This window comes from Mesocricetus auratus, unplaced genomic scaffold (assembly GCF_017639785.1).
Source record: "Mesocricetus auratus isolate SY011 unplaced genomic scaffold, BCM_Maur_2.0 Super-Scaffold_100714, whole genome shotgun sequence".
Taxonomy (NCBI): Eukaryota; Metazoa; Chordata; class Mammalia; order Rodentia; family Cricetidae; genus Mesocricetus; species Mesocricetus auratus.
Genome location: NW_024429270.1, coordinates 4,306,671 through 4,333,559, shown reverse-complemented (window position 1 = coordinate 4,333,559; position 26,889 = coordinate 4,306,671).

The window sequence follows — 26,889 nt, the reverse complement described above, 5'->3', positions numbered from 1 at the left end:
CTCCTTAACCCCACAACTCCTCTCCCAATTTGCTCAGGGGTTCTTGTTCCCCTCCCCTTCTTCAGGGAATAATGCATTCTTTGTTTGTGGTCCTCCTTGTTTCCTAGTTTCTCTGGTGGTACGGGTTGCAGGCTGGTAGTCCTTTGCTCTATGTCTAACATCCATATATGAGTGAGTATATACCCTACTTGTCTTTGTGTGATTGGGCTACCTCACGCAGGATGTTTTCTTCCAGTTCCGTCCATTTGCCTGCAATTTCAAAATTTCATTGTTTTTTTTTCCACTGATTAATACATCATTGTGTAAATATACCACATTTTCTCCATCCATTCTTTGGTTGAGGGTCATCTAGGTTGCTTCCAGGTTCTGGATATTACAAACAACTCTGCAATGAACATAATTAAACATATGACCATGTTGTATGAATGTGCATTCTTTTGGTATATTCTAAGAAGAGGAATTGTTGTATCTTGAAGTAAACTGATTCCCACTTTCCTGAGAAACCACAGTCCTGATTTTCAAAGTCAACGCACAAGTTTGCACTCCTACCAGCAGTGGATAGGTGTTCCTCTTTCTCCACATCCTCTCGAGCATAGACTGTCATTGGTGTTTTGATTTTAGCCATTCTGGACTGTGTAAGATGGCATCTAAGAGCTGCTTTGAGTTGCATTTCTGTGATGGCTAAGGATGGTGAGCACATTCTTCAGAGTCTTTCAACCATTTGTCTATTGAGAATTCTCTATTTGGTTCTGCAACCCACTTTTTAAATGGATTATTTTTTGTTTTGGTGACTAGCTTTTTGAGTTCATTGTATATTTTGGAAATCATCCCTCTGTCAGATATGGGCTTGGTAAAGATCTTTTCCCATTCTGTGGGCTGTGGGTTTATCTTGCTGACTGTTTTCTTTGCCTTATAGAAGATTCTTATTTTCAGGAGGTTCTACTTATTAATTGTTGATCTCAATGTCTGTAATACTGGTGTTATGATCTGGAAGCAGTCTCCTGTACCAATTCTTTCAAAGGTACCTCATACTTTATCTTCTAAGAGGTTCAGCATGACTCGATTTATGTTGAGGTCTTTGATTTGGACTTGAATTTTGTGCATGATGATAGCTATGGATCAATCTGAAATCTTCAACATCTCTGCATTCAGTTATGCCAGCACCATTTGTTGAAGGTGTTGTTTTGTTTTGATTTTTTCCATTGTGTAACTTTAGCCTCTTTGTCAAAACCCAGGTGCTGGTAGGTGTGTGGGTTAATATCAGGGTTTTCAATTCCATTTTATTGGTCCACAGGACAACATTGTGCCAATAATAAGCTGTTTTCAGGACTATGGCTCTAAAATAGAGCTTGAAGTGAGGGATGGTGATGCCTCTAGAAGTTGCTTTATTGTACAGGGATTTTTTTTGCTATCCTGGGTTTTTTTCTTTTCCATATAAAGTTTTGTATTGTTGTTTCAAGGTCTGTGATTAATTGTGTTGAGATTTTGATGGAGATATCTTTGAATATGTAGACTGCTTTTTGATAAGATTACCATTTTTAATATGTTGATCCTACCTATACAAGAGCATGGGTAATCTTTCCATTTTCTGGCATCTTCTTTAATTTCTTTCTTTAAAGACTCAAAATTCTTAAGTATACAGGTCCTTCACTTATTTGGTTAGTGTAATTTTATGTTTTTGTGGCTAATCTTAAGGGTGATGTTTCTCTGATTTCTTTTCAGCCCATTTAGTATCTGTATATAGTAGGACTACTGATTTTTTTAATTAATTATGTATACTGCCACTTTGCTGAAGGTGTTTATCAGCTGTAGGAGTTCCCTGGTATAGTTTGTAGGGCATGTAACTATCATATCATCTGCAATTTTTATTCCCTTGATCTTCTTTTTATCTTATTGTTCTAGCTAGAATTTCAAGTTCAATATTGAAGAGATATGGAGAGAGTAGACAGCATTGTCTTGTTCTTGAATTTAGAGAAATTGCACCAAGTTTCTCTTGATTTAGTATGATGTTGCCTGTCAGTTTGCTGTATATTCCTATTATTATGTTTGGGTGTTTTCCTGTTATCCCTCATCTCTCCAAGACCTTTATCCTGAAGGGATTTTGGATTTTGTCAAATGCATTTCAGCATCTAGTTAGATGATCATGTGGTTTTTCCTTTGCAGTTTGTTTATATGTTGGATTACATTGATGGATTTTCATATGTTGATACATCACTGCATCCCTGGAATGAAGCCTACTTGATCATGATGGATGATTTTTCTGATATGTTCTTGGTTGTGATTTGCCAGTATTTTGTTGAGTATTTTTTCATCAATGTTCATGAAAGATATTGGTCTGGGTCTGTAGTTTCCTTTTTTGGTTGTGTCTTGTGTGGCTTGGATACCAAGGTAATTGTAGCCTTGTAAACAGAGTTTGGCAATTTCCCTTCAGCTTCTATTTTGTGGAACAATTTGAGGAATACTAGTATTAACACTTCTCTGAATTTGTGGTAGGATTCTGAAATGAAACCATCTGACTCTGGGGTTTTTTTGGGTGGCGGGTTAGGAGAATTTTGATCACTACTTCTATTTCATTGGGGATTATAGTTTTTAAATAGCTTCTTGATTCTCTTCTTGATTTAAATTTGGTAAGTCATATTAATCCAGTAAACTGTCCATTTCCTTTAGAATTTCAAATTTTGTGGAGTACAGATTTTCAAATTATGACCTGATTATTCTCTGGAATTCCACAGTGTTTGTTGTTATGTTGCACTTTTCATTTCTGATTTTTATAATTAGCATGCTCTCTCTCCACACTTTGGTTAGTGTGGATAAAGGTTTGTCTATCTTGTTGATTTTCATAAAAAAAAAAACTCTTTGTTGCATTGCTTCTTTGTATTATTTTCCTGGTTCTTACTTTATTGATTTCAGGCATCAATTTGTTTATTTCTTGGTATCTACTTCTATGGGGTGAGTTTGCTTCTTTTTGTTCTAGAGCTTTCAGTTGTCTGTTAATTATGTAGTGTAACTATTCTCTAGTTTCTTCATGTGCACACTTAGTGCTATGAACTTTCCTCTTAGCACTGCTTTCAATGTGTCCCATAAGTTTTAATATGCTGTGTCTATATTCCTGTTGAATTCTAGGAAGTCTTTAATTTCTTTTTTATTTCTTCCTTGACTCAGGAATGGTGCAATTGTGCATTTTTCAATTTCCATGGCTTTTTAGGTTTGCTGCAATTTTTGTTGTTGTTAAATTCTAACGTTAAATCATGGTTATCCAATAGGATACAGGAGGTACTTTTTGTATCTGTTGATGTTTTCTGTGTTTCTTGTATTTGGTCGATTTTAGAGAAGGCTCATGTGGTGCTGAGAAGAAGGTATATTCTTTTTTTTTTGGATGGAATTTTCTATGAATGTTTATTAATCCCTATTGCTAGTTCTTAATCTTATTGTTAGTTATGAATCCCTTTTGTTAGTTCATTTGTTTCTTTGTTAAATTTATGTTTGTTCCTGCTTAGTGGTAAAAATGGAGAGTTGAAATATCCCACTGTAAGTGTGTGAGGTTTTATATGTTATTTGAGCTTTAGCAATGTTTCTTTTACAAATGTGGGTGCCTTTGTTTTGGTGGCATAGATGTTCTGAATTGAGACTTCATGTTGTTGGGCTTTTCCTGTGGTGAATATGAAATAACCATGTCCAGTGGATTTTAAAATCTTTTCCCAACCCTTACCTCTGAGGTAAAATCTGTCTTTGATGTTGAGATGTGTTTCATGTTTGAAGCAGTAGGACAGATTCTGTCTTTTTATCTATTCTATTATCCTGTGTCTTTTTATAGACAAGTTAAGACTGTAGACATTGAGGGATATTAATAACCATTGATTTTTGATTCTCATTTGTTTTAATTTTGTTTTTGGTGGTGTTATTCTGTGTAGATTTCCTCCCTTTTTTACTGATGGTGTTGTGTAAAGTGCGGTTATCTATTGCCTATGTTATTTGTGAGTAAAGTTATCTTCCTTGGGTTGGAGTTTTAATTCCAGTACTTTCTGTTGAGCTGGATTTGTGTATATGTATTGTTTAAATCTGGTTTTGTCATGGAATATCTTGTTGTTTCTATCTATAGTGATTGAAAGCTTGGCTGGGTACAGTAGTCTGGGCTGGCATCCATATTCTCTTAGGATTTTTAGAACATCTATCCAGGACCTTCTGGTTTTCAACTTTCCATTGAGAAGTTGAGTGTAATTCAGATAGGTCTGCCTCCATATGTTACCTGGTATTTTTCTTTTGCTAATACTAATAGTTTTTCTTTATTCTCTAAGTTTGTGTTTCAGTATTATGTGGTGAAGGAGCTTCATTTCGTGGTCCAGTTTATTTGGTGTTCTGTAAACTTTTTGTACTTTCATAGTCATATCATTCTTTAGGTTGGGGAAGTTTTCTTGTATGGAATATGTTTTCTGTAACTTTGAGCTGTATTTCTTCACCTTCTTCTACATATATTATTCTTAGGTTTGGTCTTCTCATGGTGTTCCATATTTGCTAGATATTTTGTGTCAGGGTTTTGCTGAACTTGAAATCTTCTTTGGTCAATAACTGTATATCCTCTGGTGAAACTTTAACACCTGAGATTCTCTCTTCCATCTGTCATATTCTATTGGTTATACTTACTTCTGTAGCTCCTGTTCATTTACCCAGCTTTTCTATGCTCAGCATCCCCCATCCTGTGTTTTCTTTATTGTTTCTATTTCAGTTTTCAATCCTTGAACTGTTTGAATTGTTTCCTTCACTTGTTTGGTTGTTTTTTCTAATCTTTCTTTAGAGTCTTTAAGAGATTTGTTTATTTCCTGAGCTTTTTGGCTTGTGATTTCCTCCTATTTCATATATTTTTGTATGTTTTTTTCTTCTGTTTCTTAATGGGATTTTCTCCTTTCCTCATCTAAGGGTCTCTATCATCTTCATAAAATACTTTTTAAGGTCCTTCTCTTCTGCTTCATCTGTGTTGGGCTTTTCAGGTCTTACTGGTGTGGAGTTCCTAGATTCTGGTAGTGTCATGTTGGCCATTCTGTTGTTGAGTGTGTTCTTATACTGTTGTCTACTCATTCCTTCTAAGAGTAGGTGCAAGTGGGGCCTCTCTCTCTCTCTCTCTCTCTCTCTCTCTCTCTCTCTCTCTCTCTCTCTCCTCTAGTTTCCTCGTGGTATATGTGGGCCAAGTCTTCATTGTCTGCAACTCTAGATGTTCTGGCCATACCTGGTATTCTTCTCACTCAATTGGAGGGCATAAGGGAGCCATGACTCAAGTGGAAGGCAGAAGGTGGTGGACACACAGCAAAGGGTGGGCCAAGAATGAGTTGTGGCCAGATTCAGGTTGGTCCTTCCTTCAGCGCAGGTCAACTCTACAAGAGGAACAGACCCTGCTCATAGGAGTTAGGGCCTGGGCAGAGGCCATACTCACCTCAAACCTCTTCCTACATTTCTAAGTGACATAATTACTGACCTTCTCTGGATTTTGTCTTTAAGCAGGTTTCTTGTATGAAACTGTGAAGAGTATTTTGACATTTACAATTTCAATTATTACTAAGATAAACCCTTATTTGCTACACATTAAACATCAGTTGCTTCCAAGATTGTTTTTTTTCCTAGTTCTTTGCCTAAAATAATAGACAAATGAAATAAATAAGACTCACAAAACTTGTGCTCAGGATGTTTTTTGGTCTTAAATAAAGTGCAACATGTTAGAGTGCCCAATGCCGTGTGTGCCATATTGGAGGCATGCTCTAAGTGGCTCACTTGTCCTTTGCTCTTGGCTATGTGTTTTAAAAGAACAGGCAGACCCTGGAAATCTTTGTTTTGTTTGTTTGTTTGACACCAGCGTAAAGTATTGTATTCACATTTGGGTCAGCGAGTATTTTTGGTTTCCGTTAAAAATGCTCTTGCAGAAAGCCACACAAAGTTCTTTGCATAGTCACTCCCCAGGCTAGAAGCCTATCCCAGAGGGATTTTTATTATTTAAATCTAAGCCATGTTATTACAGAGCTCATGCTGAAGTGTTTGGCTTCCTCTCCTTTCCTGTCCCTGGAATGCTTCAGCTCCAAGGTTTCAAACTGAGGCTTGACGTTGGTTCCAACCCTGGGAAATTTAGGCAAAATGTTGGCTCCAGGAATGAGTGAAGGTTTTTTGGGGGGGTGGGGGAGGTAACAGGTGGAGCCCATATCTCACAGCCATTTCCAACTGACAACAGTACTTGGAAAAAATGATTTCACTCTTTTACTTAACCATGGATTCTGCACTGTCTTTGGGGATTCAGTTATTGTGAAGTGAAATTGGTGTTTCTGAGATTACCCTGGGCTACTCTAACACAAGGGACATGCTAACTATATTACTCCCCTCCTTCCCTGACTCTCTCTGTTTATGTGGAGAAGATAAGAAACAATTAGAGATTAGAAAAAAAGGAAACCGCAAGACGAGGAAAAATGAAAACAAAAACCTGTGCTGTTCACATAGAAGAATATATTACACTCTGGCAATTGCATTTAATGTAAAAGGGGTATACTGGAGAGAATGCCAAAATTTTTTCTCATATTATTTAAAAAGTAGGGAGGGAGAGAGAGAGAGAGAGAGAGAGAGAACTAGCTAGCTAGATAAGACATTACCCATAAAGAATATGAAGAATGCCACAAAGAAATTAGAGAAAACAGTGATTAATAGTGATTGTCTTTGAACACCCACCAGGTGAAACTTGTGTCTGAGAAGGGCCACAAACAGGAAAGGCATCTCCCCTGAGTTGTCCTCTGTTCTGTCCTCCCGAGTGCAGATGGGTGAGCTGATTCAGTGTCCTCACAACTCCCCAAAGTTTGGCAGATAGCTTTTTCTATCTTATTGGTGAGAAAAATGCAGTAGGGACACACTAAGTAAGCAAATTCTCAAAGACCATTCAATTAAAAAGTACAAGTTGGGTTTGAGTCTGCATCTACCTGAATTGTAAGGATGCCATGTATCCCTCCAGGGAAAGTAGCTGCCCTGGTGCTTCTATTCTTTAGGACTGTAAAAATGAGCACTCAATATTAGGAACTGTGCCTGTGGACCAGTAAAAGGATTCAAAAGAGGATATTTATATATCACAGAGAGTTGGGGGAACTGTAAATATTCATTGTAATATAAAAGGAGCAGATTGCCTCTTCTACAACCTGCAGGGACCAGGAGCATATATACAGGCAGGCAAACCATTCATACACAAAATGAAAATAATAATTATTTAGCTGTAAGTGTAAAATACCCAAGAGGAAATATATACCATCCTGTAACAAATATTAATAGAACTAATGGTCCACCTTTTAATGTTGATGAGAAAAAGAATAGCCAAGACTAGGAAACTAAGTAAAGCATAAACATGAAATTCACAGGAGGAAACACACACAAGCCATGGCTATATCTTTACCTTTGGATGCATGTATTGTGAATACTGAATTTTAAATACAAATTCTTGTTTGATTCTATCAAGTATACAAGAATAAAAAATACTAATAGTTGATTCCAGCTAATGTTTAAGGATTATGGAAATCCTCGTTTTTTTTTTTATTCCAAAAAGGAAGTGAATTGCTACATGTTTCCTTGGTCAAATGATCTATTTGAATGCAATGACACTGGAGTGACATATAAAATATTCAACAACAGTATTGAATACTTTCAAATTTGGACATATCTTTTAAAACTTAAGATTATATATATATTATATACCTATATATGTATGGGGGAATCTATCTATGGATATTTAGTACAATACTTATTGAGGGGGTCACAAAACACCTAGAAGACTATTTGCTAGCAAAAATGGAAGCGATGACAAATCCTTTCTGTCAATAATGTAATCATAATAAACATCAGAAAAAGGAGCAGATTGATGTTATCAAAGGGAGTTTTAATAAAAAGATGAAAATCTAATTTGACCATGTTGTTTTCTTCATCATTGTGCATTGTGGTGTGTTGTTTTGTTTTATTTTGTGACAGTCCAGTGAATAATCTAGAATGACTTGGCACTGACTAGTACATTGATAATTACTGGGAATGAAATGCAAAATAAATATTTTGTCACCAAAAATTACTCTATTCCAGTAGATCTGCTGGAATCCAAGTATAGATATTTGGACATACATTATTTGTGTAACATAAAACATCATTCCCACTTCTCTCATTAACAGTATTTTAAACTCCATGATAAGCCAAAATGGGTACTGCTGTCTGTATTGAACAAAGCAGTTGCAGATCAAGTCTATCATTCTAGAATAGTCTATTAACCAAGGAAATGTCTTGAAAATACGACATTAACTTACTCTCACCAGAGACTTTTGTGACACCAACAGTCTACCAGTAGGATCTAAAATGTTCAAACTTCTTAATTACCATAAGGAATAAAAACAATAATGGACAAGGAAAGTAAATGTTAAAATACATGTTTATATAAAATTAGTAGGCTAGAAAATAATGGATCCAAATTTAAATACAAACATGAGTGACAGCAGAGTCCAGTACTCCAGCTACCTTTAGAAAATAGGGTGACAGACAGCAAGGTATACTGTATACAAGTTACATTAGCAGTGGTTATTCAGGGAGATCCTTGGCCTCTAGGCAAGGCAGGGAATCATAGGATAGAAGACAGATCTGGCACCAGTGAGACCTCTAGTGCTCTAAAGGGATGACACCAAATGGCAAGGTAAGCAATAGTGGAGAGACCACCTCAAATGCCCATTCCTGATAATTCACTTAATGTCTATAACCATCCTGGAGCCTTCATCCAGTGACTGATGGAAGGAGAGGCACACACCCACAGTTAAACACTGAACTGAACCCAAGGAACCCAGTGACAGAGAGAGAGGAGAGATGAGCAAATTGGCAAAGAATGGGCTGGCAAAACCAGCAGAGACAGCTGATCTGACAGGGGAGATCTCTTGGACCCCAGACCGACAGCTTGGAGTCCAGCATGGGACTGATCCAGAACCACTGAATGTGAGAGTCAGTGAGGAGGCATGGGCAACCTATGGGGCCATGGGCAGTCATCAGTGTTTATCCCTGGCATAAAAACAAACTTCATGTGTCCATAACACAAAGAGGGATGTTCTCTCAGCCTGGACTTTTAGGGGGAGTGCCCAAACCCTGCCCTGAGTGAAATGACAGACTCTAGATATCCCCTATGTGGAAGGAAGTGGCAATAGGGTGGGAGGCTGGGGGGGGATGGAGAGAGGGGTGTGGGAGGAGGGGAGGGAGTGGGAACTGGGATTTACATGTGAAACAAGCTATTTAAAATTAAAATAATAATTAAAAAAAGAAATGCAAATGAGAGTTGCTTGGGCTGAGAAGATGAGAGGAAGGAAAACAATGTTGCTGCATCTTCTGAAGTCAATAAAAATTTGATTGAGGTTTGTGATTGTGATTGAGGTTTTCAAAGAATTATTCCAGCTCTTATTATCCCAAGGATCTAGTATATTTAGCATACAGGGATATTAAAATCAAGACCTTCCCATTCTCTTCCAAAATTGAAAATTTACACAAAATTTTGTTCATAAATTTATTAGGATAACTCTAGTGAAAATCTTAAGCCAAACTGTAGTTCTTCCATCTTGTGTGATAGTGAGAATCTAATAGCACCAGTGTTGTAGGAATGTAGAGAGACAAGACTCTATGAATTGAAGGTCTTTATTTGTTCATGCTTATTCTTTGCTTTGATTGAATGATGGAAGTGTTGATATAAATGTTAAAAATTCCCACACTCAATAAATGAAGTCTTACAATAAATTAAGTCTTACTGTGAATCTTTCTCTTCTGTATCTACTATAGGCACAACAAAGGGAAAAATTAATATATTTTTTTCTATCCAAGAAATAACAATATTATTTTTGACATAATTTCTTTATTGATTCTTTGGAAATTTCACATCATGAACCCAAATTCTGCTCATTGCCAAGTGCTGCATATCTGCCCTTCACTCTTGCAGCATCCCCACCAAAAGAAAATTAACAACAAAAACAAAATTAAATCAAACCAAAGCAAATAAACTAATAAACACAACCTCTTCTTGCTTCCCATCTTTCCCATCTTTCAACGCCGCTTTGTTCATGTTAGTGACATTGGGAACCAGAGTGTCCCACAGTATAACATTTGCTCAAACAGCTTTACTTGCAAATGTTCATTCCAATTGAGTCTGGTTCAAGACCTATGGTATCTCGTACACCATCCTCACTTGGTCCTCACTGAAACTCCTTTTAGATAGATATTCCTGGGCTTCCCCAAGTCATAGAGATCCTGCATTTATCATTCCATAGAACCTGTTCTTCAGAGGTCCAACATTTCACAGATGGGTTAGATATTAGGGTAGGCCAACCCAAGGCCCAAGATGTAGGCCTGGATGGTAGCTGAGTTAGTCAGTCTGGGCCACTGGGCCAACCCCCATCAAGTGAGGGGTAGAGTCAGCTTTTTGTCAGGGCCTGTTCTTCCTTGCCCGTAGTAAGGGGTGGGATCATCTCTCCATCAGTGCTGCTGCTGGACATTGGAAAGGGGGACTATGAGAGTCAGGGCCAGAGCTCTTGCTGAAGTGGCTAGTGAGGGGCAGTACCAGCATAGGGCAGGGTCAGCTCAACATGGCACACTGACACCAACAAAAATACTGTCTACAAGACCCTGTGGTAACATGGACCACAAACACCTACAGGCCAGAGATTGGAGCTCAGGCCCTGAGTTTCCATGTGGCCTTTGATGGCCACACAGGCCTTAGACACTAACACAGACCATGGATACAGACATAGTCCTTGGTAGCAGCAGGGCATGAATGTCACCATTGCCCCAGGTGGCATCCCAGAACACTCAGATTTCTATGGCCCCAGGGGCAGTATGACCCTTGGACACTAACATGGCCCAAGGCATGGGCCAATCCTCTGGAATCCACTTGTCCTTCTATGGCAAGAAGAGTCAAGGACCATAGCAGCAGTAGGGCCTTGGACAAAGATATGGCCCTCAACTGAAGCTCTGGCAAGGATGTCACCATGACACCTGGTGTTGTGGGTGATCCTGCTCTGATACCCCTTGGGCAGCTTCTGAGGCACTGGGAGTCAGTGATTAGCAGAGCACACTGCAGACTTGTTTATTAAGGAAGTTAGACCTGCCTTTATACCCTCTCCCAAGGTCCTATTGGCTCAGGCAGCTGACTCTGCTGTGTTGTATTTTCCTCCTTGGTGTCTCTGGATCAGGTGTCTCTCTGTCAGTAGTCTCCGGTTTTTGGGGCAGGCTTGGTGGCTTGGCTCAAGGAGGAAGTGCCTGAGGAGCATGCACATGCTCATACAGGCTTGTCTGGGCACCAGGGACAGGGTGATTGAGGCTTAGGTAATTTCTCCTATAAACTGGTAGCACCACAGTATTAATATTTTAACCTGAGTGGTGGTGTGGACACTCTTGTAGCCATGCAATGTTGCAGAATTTTCTTGTCAGACTTTTCTTTGGATGGTAAACCCCCAAATAACACAGAGACTTATTATTAATTATGAAAGCTTAGCTTTAGATTAGGATTGTCCCATCAGCTTTTATAACTTAAATTAATCCATTTCTATTATTCTATATTCTGTCATATGGCCTTTTATTTTTGTAATCTTTACATTTGATTTCCTCCGTATCTCACTGTCATCTCCTACTTCTCTTCTTCCCTATTTCTGCATAACCTCTCCTGATCAACTATTGGTTATTCAGCTTTTGATTATACCACAGTAACACATCTTCACCCAGTGTAAACAAATATCCTGCAATAATGCAAAGTATACACACAGCAGGTTGTCAGTCCCTAAGGGAAAAATCAAGAAATGAAAGTAAAGTCACTAGGATAAAACAGGACAAACAGGACCCAGCAGTTCTCACTGTTAAACTGTTGTAACTGTCATCAAAGCATATTCTTCTGGATATACATATACATATATATATACATATATATATATAGTACACAGTGTATGTGTGTGTCGGTGCTCTCTCTGTCTCTCTCTGTCTCTCTCTCTCTCTCTCTCATTCTTAGTTTAGTATACTGCCTCTTTTCTCAAAAGTTTTACTTGATTTTCATAACTGTAATATTATTTTCTGACAGTTTTAACTTTAATCCACAGCAAAAGATTATGAGGGCCATTTGTAACTAAATAATTATTTAAATAATCCTCTTTGTAGCTACACTGTGTCACTCTTGGTGTCATAGTCACAAGTTATCTACTCACATTGTCTAGCGAACTGGTGAGCATGATTATAATGTTATGAATTTTCCCTTTGAATAGGACAGTTCAGTCTTTTATATGGCTACAATGTCCAGTTCTACTTTAACACAAAATACCCTATTCATCCATGCTCTCTGTTCTCCATTTGTTCTGCATGAGTCCATATTGAACAATTGCATGGTTATCCCAATTCTCTTAAGGATTGTCATGCATCCTTCTTGATGACATGAAGCCTGCCCTGAATCATTTTTACTTTGTTATGAAAGCACAACAGCTACATGTTCACTATCTTTAAAATTAGTCGGTAAAGCTAAGTGTGATTCCTTTTGCTAGATTTAATGTGGTTCTTCTAAACAACTACACCCTAACTATATATTCCACACTTAGATTTCATGGCATTAAATTTTTATGAGCTCAATTTTCATCAGTTTCCTAAATCTGAGTAGCAATTTCAGTAATGGTATGTGTGCTTCACAAAAACAACTGAATATGCATAATGCTGTTTAATTAGAAATACTTAAAAGTTAAGTTTTCTGTGATCCTTTTTTAAAAGCAATTTTTCACAAGATGGCATAAACTTTAGAGTTTTGTTGAGCCTGGTGCTCTTCTTTTGCTTCTACTCTTCAACGTTGTTACATTTAGATCAAATGATTAAAATAACTCACAGCCACAGGACTTAAAAGATATTTCTGGAAATTATTTAAAATTGTAATACACTTATACCTGTGGCTAATTCTAGAAAATTAGGCTCAGTTAGTGTTGACTATTGGTTCTTACTGATAAGACTAATCTGTGCTATTGGTTATCTCTATCTTATTCCTACATTTTTCTCAATAATTCTAGTTTATTTTATTATTGATAATCTGGGCATAAAACACAGTATTGTCCTTTTATGTGGCATTGTTTCTTCCCTTAGAAAATGGAAGTGCTCTCTCAGAACAAATTTTGTACACAGTTTTGTGAAACAAGTGAGCAGTGAAGACAGTGGCTACAGTTTCCTACCTGCGAATGAGCACAGAAAATAATATATGTATTTTTTGAGACAGGGTCTTATTTAACTCACAATGGCTCCAAACTTGCTGTGTAGCCAAGCATGATCTTGCAGTTTGGATTATTCTGCTTCTATCCCCTAAATTAATTGTAGCGATTTACAGACTGCAGTCCAGCAATGGCTAGTTGGGAATGAGAAATTCAATAATCTAGAGCTACTCTGTTTCACAAATCTGGATGGTTCAGCTAGTCTTCTGTATATGCTGGAATCCTGAAGAAGTAGCCTCCAATGGCAGTGAAGGGACAGCTGTGCTGACAAGGCAAGAACAGTCAGGTTAAGTGCAAACCCTTCCTTTTCCCATTGTCTTTATATAGGCTTCCAGGAGAATGTGTGGCTTGGATTAAAGGTGTGCCTTCCAGTCTCAAGATCTGGACTAAATGCAAGTGTCATCTTTCCTCAAGTTCTGAATTAAAGAGATGTGTGTTGTTTAGCCTCAAGATCTGGATCAAAGTGACGTTTTCTTCTTTCCTCAAGATATGGATCACAAGTGTGCCCTCCATTTCTGGATTGTAGTTCAGTCTTGATATAGTCAAGCTTACAATCAAGAATAGCCATCACGCCGGGCGGTGGTGGCGCACGCCTTTAATCCCAGCACTCGGGAGGCAGAGGCAGGCGGATCTCTGTGAGTTCGAGGCCAGCCTGGTCTACAAAGTGAGTTCCAGGACAGCCTCCAAAGCCACAGAGAAACCCTGTCTCGAAAAACCAAAAAAAAAAAAAAAAAAAAAAGAATAGCCATCACAATCCATCTCTTGTCTACTTGACAAGAGATGAAAACAATAGCCATGTCCGAATAATGATAATCATAATATAACAATACCATATACAATTTAAAATTCATTATATGTTTACTTATGTTATAATAGTGCCTAACAAAATATGACATAACCATTCTTTGTATATCTGCAAATGTATTACAAAGTTTAAAATAGCAATGTCCTTTTCAGTACGTCCTTTTAATATCTCAAACTTATGTATGATCACCTTTAATACAAACACATTCTTAACAAAATAAGCTAACCCACATCTCTGCCAACTGATAGGCTCTACTGTGTTGCTCAAGAGAGATACATGATCTGCTCCCATGAGTATTGCAGCTGGTGGTGAGCAGGGACAGTTCTCCTGCACTTATGACTCCAGGGCCTGTTCTCTCATTCTCTTAGCTGACTCAGGTGTTGATGGGTGAGTGGGAGCATTTTTCTTTATATTGAATAATATTCCACTGTTTATTTGTAATGTTATTTTGCTATTAGTGCAATTTTCTTGCTATCATGAAAAGAACAACAATAACCATGGACTTTTATGGACCTCTCTAGTATCCTTAGGGGAAGGTGCAGTATTTTGTAGTTGTGTTTTTAGTTTTTCAGATATGACTCTGATATCCAGTGTCTGCACCAGTTTACAATTTTCCCAGCCACCAGTAAGAGGTTGCCCTTCTCTACATCCTAGCCAGTATCTGTTGTCATTTGTTTTCTTAGTGATATCCAATATGGCGGTAATGAAGTAAAATCTTAGAGTACTTTTAATTTGCATTTCCCTGATGGATGATGATTGATGTGAGAAAATGCAGGCAAAAACTTCAAGAGAAAGATATAGACAAAAATGGCAAATAAACCCCCAATGGCCTACCAAATTTTTTCAAGAGCTGGCAAATAGGAATACAACAAGTTAATTAAAACAGCTTACATGGCAAAATAAACTATTAGTGGATGCAAGAGACAGTCTGTAGAATAAGAAAATATTTTGGCACCTATTTCTTATACGGGTTTTATATCTAAAATGTATAACAAACCAAAAAAGTAAAGTAAAAATCAGACACACCACCAATATTGTAAATAAGTTTTCTGGTTTTCTAAAAACCACAAACTTTTCTGAACATTTCAAGTTGCTCAAATGTCTTAATTTCTTTATTTAATATATGAATAAAGACATCATATAGGCCCAAGAAATTTGTCACAGATCTAGAGAAAGTGTTTTGATTAGAAGTGCATCTCATTGGGCTCCTCTGAATGAATGTGATTTACTATAAATGGGTGTATTTTATCATTGAGCATCTTTAATTTCACAACTGTTTCAATTAGAAAAGAAGGCGATTTTTGAATTAAAAGAGAAGTAGTAATAATCAAATAGGTAGGGACAGAGATTTTGCAAGTGTTTTAGGGAGTGCAATTGGTGCAAATAGAGAACAAAGGATTTCTGGATTTCTTTGATTCCCTGGACATGCTGAATATTAAATCTTCCCATCCAATTCTTCCACATGCAGAACAATGTCTGATATTAAACTGAACTTTCCACAATACAAAAGAATATATTCTGAGATAATTTAAATAGAAATGTTTTTAATGGAAGTTCTTACAAAAAGTGCAAGTTGAATTATTTTTTAAAATTTGAGATGGAAAAGCAGCGAAGCTTACAAATGAAAATGAAGCCTACATAGTAAAATGGGGTAAGAAGGTTCTTTCAAGGGAAGAGCAAGTCAGAAAGCTGAAACAAACATCACAGATGTTCTGGAAACATCTCCCTCAGAAGTTGATGAATTCTGGATGATGAGCCTAACATCAGTGGCTTGCAAGCTGTAGAGTTCCTGTAGATTCACTCTTGCAAATCATACCGTAACACCAGCAGGATTCTCATAAAATTTGAAGCACTCTAAAAATTCTCAGTAGACTATTTTCTATAAATTATCTGTTGAGATGGTATATATTTTGGAAGATTTGTAGGAAGAAGGTAAAAGAAACACAGTATATGGAACAGGAGAGGTAGACAATCCAGAATTTTAACCTTTAATATGCTAAACTAAGACCTATGTTACATAATAATTGAAATATGTCATTACCAAGTTTAGTTGTGGTAAAGACTGTCAGTAGCACACTTTTTCCTTCATCAATAGCATCTCACAAAGATTACCTGAAGGGTTTCGCTGCAGACACCCAGGTGTTGTGTGGATCTAAGAACTTGTGAATGTGTCACAACAAGGATAAAGACGTATGGTACAGGATAACTTCTTGCTTCTGTATCTGTGAAATACCTGAAGACTAAGGAGTGTTTGGGTAGTTCTTCTAGGATAGAGCACACTTGTTATAGCTGCTGTCTATTTCTCAATACCTTGTTATGGTTTGTTGCCTGTCTCTGTCTGGTGTTTCTGAAGTTATATCATCACATTCTCGAGTTCCCTGCTGTGGGGACCACTACTGTATGAATCTTTTCCTTTGATTTGTTTCATGTTACAAACAACATAAGACATTTATTTTACATTATTTAAAAAGCGTACCCATGAGAGATTTCCTCATTTTGCTCTGTGATTGCTACTCATGGTTATCAACTTGGCTATATCTGGAAGGAACTACAATCAAGAAATAGAGATCACTTGTGGTCTGGATCTTGAGGCAGGAAGAAAACATGACTTGGATTTGGACATGGAGAAAGAAGATACATAACATTAATCTAGATCTTGTGTCAAGAAAACACACCTTTAATCTGGGCCATAGCTTCTGCTGAAAGCCTGTATAAGGACAATGGAAAAAGGAAGGATCATTCATTATTCACCTGGTTGCTCCAGCCTTGTCACCATATCCATTCCTTCAGTGGCATTGGAGCCTACACCTTTGGGATTCCAGAATATACAGAAGACTAGCAGAGACACCCAGCCTCATGGGATGGAGCAACTACTAAATTCATGAACTTTCCAGATACAGTTAGCAATTATTGGACTGCAGTTTGTAAGTTATTGCAATATATTTCCTTTGTCTCTATCTCTATTTATCTATCTATGTCTATCATAATTCTATCTACTGAAATAGGTATCTATCTATATAGATATGTACTCAGAGATACATAGATAGAGATAAAGATATATTCATTCCATGAATCTTGTGACTCTAGAGAGCTTTGACTAATAAATTGCAACATATCCCCCTTATCACTACATCCTCAGGAAACCCAGCTAAAATGAATTTCAGTGCTCTTTTTGTGAGCTTCTTAGAAAACAAAAGCCATAGAACACTTTTAAGGTCTAAAGAGGGAGACATAGCAAGTGAAAAATTCATGTGGTACAGAGTCAAATTGTACCATGATGACAAAAAGAGAGAGAGAGAGAAATCTTATTTGTTAACAACTGAAGTATTAATAAGGCTACCACATGCTTGTGAGTTTTACATCTAGGGATCTAAACATATTCCTAAAACCAAGAAAGAAAAAGCCATTCATGTGGACTGATACAAGAATGGACTTAAATGAAACCTGCTCAGTTTTCTTCAAGCCAAAACCTATTCTCCATGACTTTTGAGATTTAAAAAGACTTTCTAAATCTCTCATTCCTATATCAGTAGGAGAAGGTTATTTATCTATGTACATCTGCTTTGGCTCTCCTGCACCACCCAATGCAAATGATGTCACAAAAGTTTATGGCTGTGTAGTTGTATGACTTAATATGCCTGTTAAGAGGCAGGCATGATTTTAAACTCAGGTGGTAGACCTTCTGCATATTTAGCATGCTAAGCTTGCAGTATAAAATGACTGTTCCCAAAAGAGTTGCCAGGAACTCTTTATTAGAACTGGTGTTTTATCTCTTGTCTCCTAACTTGGCAATGAAATTTCAGCAGCTGAGACAAAACAAACATTAAAAAATACTTTGGCATATATAGCTAAATTTTATTATGAAGCACTTCAACCATGCTTATCCCCAAAGCATATTTTAAAGGACATGATTTAATTAAAATATGAAGACCCAAAGGCATGATGCTATCTCTGAGAAGTAAACTTTTGTTTCAAATATTTAGATGTTATAAAAGTACACGAATAAGAGAAATGCCATTTTAAATTGAAGATGAAGAAATCTATGACTATCTATGCATCCAACAAATATGTTTGGATAAAATAATATTAGTATTGATAGAGAGGGGGACATATAATGGTAAAAGGTTCTATGGACAAGAGCAGAAATTAATCCTAAGTATGTCTTATTAAACAATGGACAATAAAAGTCACATAAAAATAGTTATAAAATCCTTAAATGTTCTAAAAGTATTCTACATATGTCTGTGTAATATGCTGGTCAAGAAATATATTTAAGTGACCTCAATAATGTTTTTAATTCATACCAGGAGATAATTGAGTGCGTATCTATAACCCTTATACTTAGGATGCAGAGACAGAAGGATGGTAACTTCAAGGAAAATTTGAGTTAATAACCTTCTTTAAATAAGCATAATCTGGGAAAGCACTTTAATGGCAAAGCAATATAGTTTTTACTCTTAGCATTGAAAAAAATGAGAACTGAATATAGAATACTACAATAACTACCAAATATGGAAAAGTCACTGAATGAATTTAGGAGGAGATATATCACACAAAGACACAAGGAAGCAAGATATATGATATGGCTTATACAAATAATATAGGTTTGCATAGTATATGTAATTTGAATATATAATGTTTATATAAATATAATCTGTTTATTTGTCTGTTTGTTTTGCTGTGTTATGTGTAGCCCTGGCTGTCCTGGAACTGATATTGTGTAGACCATTGTGTAGACCATACTGACCTCAATCTCAGACATCTGCCTGCCTCTGTCTCTCAAATGCTGGTGGGCCACTATCACACCTTTTCAAATAAGTTAAGCAGTTGTTTCTCCCTCAGTGGTGAAACATATCTAAGCAGTATTCCAGTACAGATTTGCAAATACATTCCTTCTAAAAAATAACATTCCTTGTTGAAGGTATGGGTATAAAACTATAATCCCAGCATTCAGAATGAAGAGACAGAAATCTGTAAATTTAAGAAAAGTACCATGCTAAAGTCCTAGTGCAGAGTAAAATATCTCATTGGAGAAATAAAGCAGACAATATCTCGATGTTTTGATCAAAGTCAAAATCCCCAGTGATGAAGTAAATTCTTATCCTATGTCTCCTGAGAGTTATACACTTTGTGGTATTCCTATCTAAAACTCATTTTCTGGTCAGATTATGAGAAAAACACCAAGAAAAATCCCCGTGGTAAAGCATTTTTAAAAATGCATTGACCCTCAAAAATGTGAAAGTTTTGGAGACAAAGAAAATCTGATGAGGAGCAGAGTAAAGAGAATCCAGCAAAATGAGGAAACTATTAATAACTAATGTGGCTTGTTGTCTTGGATCCTGGTACTGAAAATGAACATCAGGCATAGTTGAAAGAAGTGTAAAAGAAGTCTGGACTTAGCTCATATCAATTTTTCAATATGAATGAATTAATTTTAACATTTGTAAAACCCTAATATATATTGCAAATGAAGATAGAAACTTAATGGGTTGTTTGGAATTGTTTACAATATTCTCATGATTTGTATGATTTTTTGTATATTCATACAGTTTTTAATCATTGGTCTATTTTTGAATGTGTCAGTAATCCTATACCCGACAAACATATTTCTAAGTCATTTCTTAGATTCTTACATAGGATCATCAAATTATATATAGTTGTTCCTTAGTTTCTACTTTCTCTTCTTTCTGTCTTTGGAAAATTTTATCAATTGAAATATTTGCATGAATTAAAAAATCAAATATTTGAAGAAAGAATTTGAAGAAGATATCAAAACTTACTCATGGATTGGTAGGATTAACACAGTAAAATTGGATATATTACCAAATGCATTCTACAGATTCAGTGCAATTCCCATGAAAATTCAACACAGTTCTTCACAAACCTAGAAAGAATAATATTCAAATTCAAATGAAAAAACAAAAAACCCATGATAGCTAAAATAATAATGAACAATAAAGTAACTTTTGGAGGTCCTGCCACTTCTGCTTTCAAGTTGTATTACAGACCTTAGTAATAAAAACTCATGATATCAGTATAAAAACAGACACATTTATCAATGAAATGCACCCAGTAATCCATATACCAGCAGATTCTCTTTCTAAAGATGTCAGACATACATATTAGAGCAAAGACAGCATCTTATAAAACTCATGTTTGTCAAAGTGGATGTCTGCATGTAAAAGACTACAAATAGGTAATATTTATAATGCTGTGAAAACTCAAGGACAAGTGGATCAAAGACCTCAACATAAAACCACAAATGCTGAACATTATAGAAGAAATTGGGAATAGCTAGAAACAAACTGGCACAGAGGACATTTTCCTGAACAGAACCCCCACAGGGTAGGTGCTAAGATCAACAATCAATAAATCAGACCTCATGAAAACAAAAATGCAGAGGACACCATTAACTGGACAAAGCAGCAGCCTACAGAATGGAAAAAGACTTTTCACAAACTCCACATCAACTAGAGGACTAATATCTATAATATCTAAAGCATTCAAGAATATTTATGTCATAGACAGGTTGTGTTACTGCATGGCATTAACCCTAGTATTCATGAGGCAAAGGTAGGAGGATATCTGAGTTGGAGGTCAGCTTGGTCTTCAGAGCAAGTTCCATGATAGCAAGGACTGCACAGAGAAATTTTGTCTTGAAAAACAACAACTACAACAATAATAAATGAATACAGATATCAAAAAATGTAAATGATTAAAAATGGAGTAAAGAACTCAATAGAAAACTCATGCTAGAAGAATTTCAAATGGCAAAAAAAAACGTAAAGAAATGTTAAGCACCCTACATTCAGGTAAATGTAGATCAAAACTGCTTTGAGATTCCATGTAACTACCTGTCAAAATGACTACAATCAATGACACAAATGACAGTTTTTTGCTGGCAAATATGCTGAGAGAAGGTAACACTTCTCCATTACTAGTAGAAACAGCCACTATCAAAATCAATATGATAATTTTGAATCCATCTACCTCAAGATTCAGCTGTACTCCTCTTGGACTTATACCCAAAGGACACTCCATTTTATCATAAGGACACTTCTCAGTCATATTCCTTGCAGTCATATAGATATCCCTCAAAGAAAAATATGTTTTTTACAAAAGTATTGACACAATGTTCAGCTGTTAAAAAATATGACATCATGAAATTTTCATGCACATAGATGAAAGCAGAAAAAAAGTCGTCATGATGAGGTAACCCAGACCCATAAAGATAAATATGGTGTGTACTCACTTACAGGTGGGCATTAGCTCTTACATAAATGAGAACCAAATAAATATGTAGGTCTAGAGAGTTTAGGTGACAAAAAGGGGTCTGGAGGGAACACATGGGTCTCTCTCTAGGAGGAGGAGTTAGAATAGATTTTATAGGTGGACTGAAGGAGGACAGGTAGGGGTACGAAACAGAGGGGCATATTATGTGGTAGTAGACATGGTGGAAGGAAAGAATGCTGGAAGAAACATTTGGAATGGGGGGACATTAGAGGTTGATAGAAAAACCTATTGCAGTGGAAACTTCCTAGAATCTATGAAGGTGATCCTAATGAGAATTCCTAGTAATAAGATAGTCTTAACTGGTCATCTCTTATAGCCAAGCAAAGCTACTGTGGTCAGCTGGGGTTGCATTCATTGTTGACCAATGAGGTATCATAGAAATCTCCCCCAAAACAATCTGTTGCTAAAACAAAGGGTTGTTCTTTGCAAACTGGCAGTGAGTTTCCATTGCTGAGGAAAACACTCACACAAGTCATTAAACATGGGGAAGTAGATCTGGTGTTTACATGGAGCCCATGTCTCTAAATTCTTAGTTTCTTTGATCGTGGAAGGTTCTTTGAAGTTATTAAAGGAGAAGTATAGGCAGCAACCCAGCCACAAATTCTTTGACCTACAGTCTGTTCTGTCTGCAAAATATGATAGGGCATTGTTAACACAAAAATTGTGGGAGAAACCACCAAATATTTGATTTGACTTAAGGCCCACTCCTTGAGATAGAATTAATATCTGGAACTGAATGGGTAAGCAAGAATAAGAGAATAGATAGTCCAGAGACCTAGGGTAAGACAAAAACCATTTTACAAAAACAAAAATCAGTAAAATGATGCCTAACAATATACTGCTGTACTCACAGATCAGTAACTATAAAGAAAATGATTCCAAATGGTATTTTGCTATACATATATATATACAAATATATATATAGATATAGATATATAGATATAGATGCCTTATCTAGTCATCATCAGAAGCTTCCTCAGACAGCAAATGAGAGCAGTTGCAGAGACCCACAAGCAGACATTATGGGACAAGAGTTTAAATTAGAGGTTGCCATCAAATCACTCACCTCAGAGCTCAGGGAATCCAGAGAAAGAGGAGGCAGAAAGATTATAATAACAGAAGGGAAGGAGGATGCGAGAAGAATATTGCCTTCTGGATCAACTAAGTTAGGTACTTATAAGCTCAAAAATACTGAAACAGCAAACACAGGGTCTCCATGAGTCTGCCATGGTCCTCTGCATATATATTATCGCTTTTAGTTTAGTATTTTTGTGGGACACCTGACAGTGAGAATGACTCTTGTGCCTGATCTTAGGACTCTTTCCCCCTTGTTGGGTTGATGTTTTCAACTTTAATAAGATAGTTTTGCTTCATCTTATTGAATTTTATTATTTAATGATCAGTTGATATTTATTAGAAGTGTATTCTTTTCTATTAAGAGACATAAAGGGAGTGAATCCAGAGAGAAGAGTTGGTGGGAAAAAAAACAAAATGAACAGAGGGTGTAAAAACTATAGTCACAATGCATTGTAGGAGAAAACAATATAATTTCAATAAAAGAAAATAATAATACTGAAATAAAGAATTACAGCTTCAGAGAAGTCCATGAGTAATTAGGGTTTGTTTCTGAATAAACAATGTATTACTCTTTTTTCTCTATTCAGCAAAAGTCTTACTTTAGTTGACATCAAGCATTTTACTCTTGATGTTCATGCTAGATATAGGGAGTTAAATAATTACACCCCAAAGTTTTTATTCTCTTAACCTTGAATCTTTCCCTAACATCACATTTGCTTCTAAAATGCGAATTAGCTATTTATTTTCATGAAGTATTTATTTTCTACTTCAATAATATTCAAAGTAATTTTCTAAGATCAAGACTCATACAAATATTATATGTAGTCATACATCTGAAGGAAATGCACATTGTCATTTAATTAATAGCCACACTCTCCTGGATAATGTTCTTCTGGGAGACACATACTAGAGTGCATTTAAGTTGGGCATATTATTTGTCTAGATATGGAGCCAAAGGCAGATTTATTCCCCATAAAGTTTCCCTGAAAATAGTACACAACAAAAGCAATTAAAATCAGTGTAGGAGGAGCCTTCATTTTGTCATGTGCATTTTAACTACTTTTCTATCTTCTATTCCTTTCTGTTTAAAACAAAAAGTATGTCCTCTCCTTCAAGACAAGTAGCATCAGAATTATCTGTGCATTTCTTAGGTAAAAGTTCATTTTAATTTTTAAAAAATGTTATTGTTATTATGAGAGAGATTGAAAGGGACACAGAGAGAGAGACAGACACAGAGAGAGAGAGAGAGAGAGAGAGAGAGAGAGAGAGAAGCTGTGACAGTGATTATAACTCTGGCTATGGTTGTGTGTGCATGCCAAAAGAGAGATGGCAGAGAGCATATGAATACTAGACTGTACATGTTGTGGACATTAGAGAACAGTTTCAACCATTGGGTTCTCTTTCCATTTTATGTAGCTTCTGATTATTCATTAATGTCACCAGCTTGAGCTACTTTATCTGCTAAGTCATTGATGTCTATTATTGGTTGTCAACTTGACTATATCTGGAATGAACTACAATCCAGAAAGAGAGCACATTGGTGATCTGAATATAGAAGCAGGAAGATAGTAGGAGAGGAAAAGAAAGAGACAAAGACAGAGAGAGGGGGGAAAGGGAGAGGTAGAGTAATAGAGAGAGAGATGCTTGCTGTAAGTTCTGTGACCATAGAGAACTCAGAATAACACAAGATTTTTGAGCCAGAAATAGAAGTATAAGGATGCATATTTTAAATATCTGTAAGTAACTGGGATAGGCTTTTGAACTCAACGGCACCTTCTAGTTCACCAGAACCTTCAGTTACTGAAGCTTATTCAGTCAATCTCCCTATCTGGTAGCTTGGAAACTACTGAAAGCCTGTGGTGTGAACCATATTTCAAACTTTTAGAAAAGTAGTTTTGGTTATATATTCACCAACAATGGGTCCCAATGTTTTTAATGATCCTGTTTGTGAAACTTTTTAACAATTTGAGGGACAATCATGCTGCTGGTTGGTTGCTATTAATATCTCTTAAATTCATAAAAGATATGAATGAGTCCCTAGTATAAAATGAAGCAACTTCAGAATATGATTAAAAAACAACAAGGAACTTAGTCATAAAGTTGCTCAGCTCCAGATTCAAATAGACAGTTTAAAGGTCTAAGTATTTCCTGGAAAAGAATCTTCTTTCCAACAGCCACAGAGCTCATGTTAAAGAAAGTCAAACTGAAGCCCTCATTATAAGTTTGGCCAAATTATAGGAAAAATTGAAGACACAGACTCAAAGGGAGTCAGTGGATGTTAATTGGTAAAGATGGGATCCTATACCTTGGAATGGGAATGTGTGGTAGGACATTATTGAAGCTGACAAATTTGCAACTTCAGATTCTGATCTCACTTGAGGAAGCCCTACCTACCAACTCATAAAGTAGGGCATGCACAGCAACAATCTGTTATCAAATGGACATGTTTTATATAAGATCTGGCCCTGACAGGTCTTGAACTCATAAGCAAGGTACATGAAGAATTTGCCCAAATGCCTTTATTTTCTACTTCTATTCCAATGCCATCTGTTGCCAACTACACTTCTTTAGTCTCATGGGGTGTTCCCTACAATTGGTTGACTGAGGAAGAGAAGAAAAGTGCCTGGTTTTCTGATGGTTCTGCACACTATGCTGGCACCACCCAGAAGTGGACAGCTACAGCATTAGCAGCCATATTTGAGACAACCTTGAAAGATACTGGTGAAAGGAAATACCTATGATGAGCAGAACCTCAGGCAGTACAGATTGTATTACAGTTTGTTTGGAAGGATAAATGGCTAGATGTGTGATTGTTCACTGGTTCATGGATTGTAGCCAATGGATGGGCTAGATTATCAGGGACTTGAAAAGAGCATGATCGTTAAATTGGTGATTAAGATATCTGGTAAAGAAGTATATGACTAGATCTCTCCTAATGGGCAAAGCCTGCAAAGATATTTGTGTCTCATATAAACTCTCAACTAAGTGCTGACTTCATCTGAGGAAGAGTTCAATAATTAAGTAGATAAGATGACCAATTCTGTGGACAATCAGCCTCTTTCTCCAGCCATTTCTGTCATTGCTCAATAGGCCTATGAGCAAAGTGGTCATGGAAGCAGAGATGGGAGCTATTCATGGACTTAACAACATGGACTATTACTCTCCAAGACTGGTCTGGCTTAAGTTCCTTCTGAATGCCAGATCAGATATGGGAAAACTCCTGGATTGACCAGCCAGCCACCTGGTGGCAGATTGACTAGATTGGACTACTTCCTCTGCAGGAAGGACAATACTTTTTCCTTACTGGAGTAGATATTTATTCTAGTTATGTATTTGCCTCTTATACGTGTTATGTCTGCAAAAAACATGATCCATGAACTTACAGAATTCCAGGAACATCAACATGGTACTCCACACAGTTTGGCTTATGACTAGGGAATTCACTTCATAGACAGGGAAGTGACACACTGGTACCATAATTACAGAGTCCACTGGCTTTACAATGTTCTCCACCATCCTTGAGCATCTGGTCTGATAGAAAGATAGAATGGCCTTTTGAAGATACAATTACAGTGCCAATAAGGTGGCGGCAATATGAAGGGCTAGGGAAGACTTCTCCAGAAGGCAGTATATGCTTTGAAACATCATCCAGTATATGGCACTCTTTCTTACACAGGTAGGATTCATGGGTCCAGGAATCAAGTGGTGGAAAAGGGTATAATTCCACTTACTCTATCACACCTAGTGACACACTAGGAAAGTTTTTCTTCCTGTTCCTGCAAACTTAAGTTCTGCTTGCCTGAAAGTTTTGATTCCAGAGGGAGGAGTGGTCCTGCCAGGAGTCACAACAAACATTCCATTGAATTGTAAGTTCAGATTTCCCCCTAGTCACTTTGAGATTGTAATGCCCTTAAACCAAGATACGAAGAAATAACACTGTTAGAAGAGGTAATAGATCCAGATTACCATGGGGAATTTAGATTACCTCTCCACAATGGACATAAGAAGGGATATGTCTAGAGTGCAAAAGATCATTTAAGGAATGTCTTAATGCTATCATGCCCTGTTATTAAAACTAATGGTAAGCTACAACAGCCTAATCCAGGCAGGATGAAAAAGGGCCCAGACCCCTACAAGATTGAAGTTATGGGTCCAAGACCTGCTGAAGTGCTTGCAGAGAGTGGAGGAAATACTGAGTAGGTGTAAAGAGGAAGTTAGTTCTAAATATCACCTAAGGTCACATGACCAGTTGCCAAAATGAGGATTATAACTAATATGAGTGCTTCTATTAAGTTGTGAGCATGGGAGATCTGTCTAATATCCCAATAGCTCTAATATCTCAAACTTATCTATAACAACTATTAATACAAATACATTCTTAACAAAATAAGAAACCATACTTTATGTTAAGTTGTGAGCCTCCGAGAGCTGTCCTTATTAGCCATCAGTCATATGACAGTATGGGTGGTG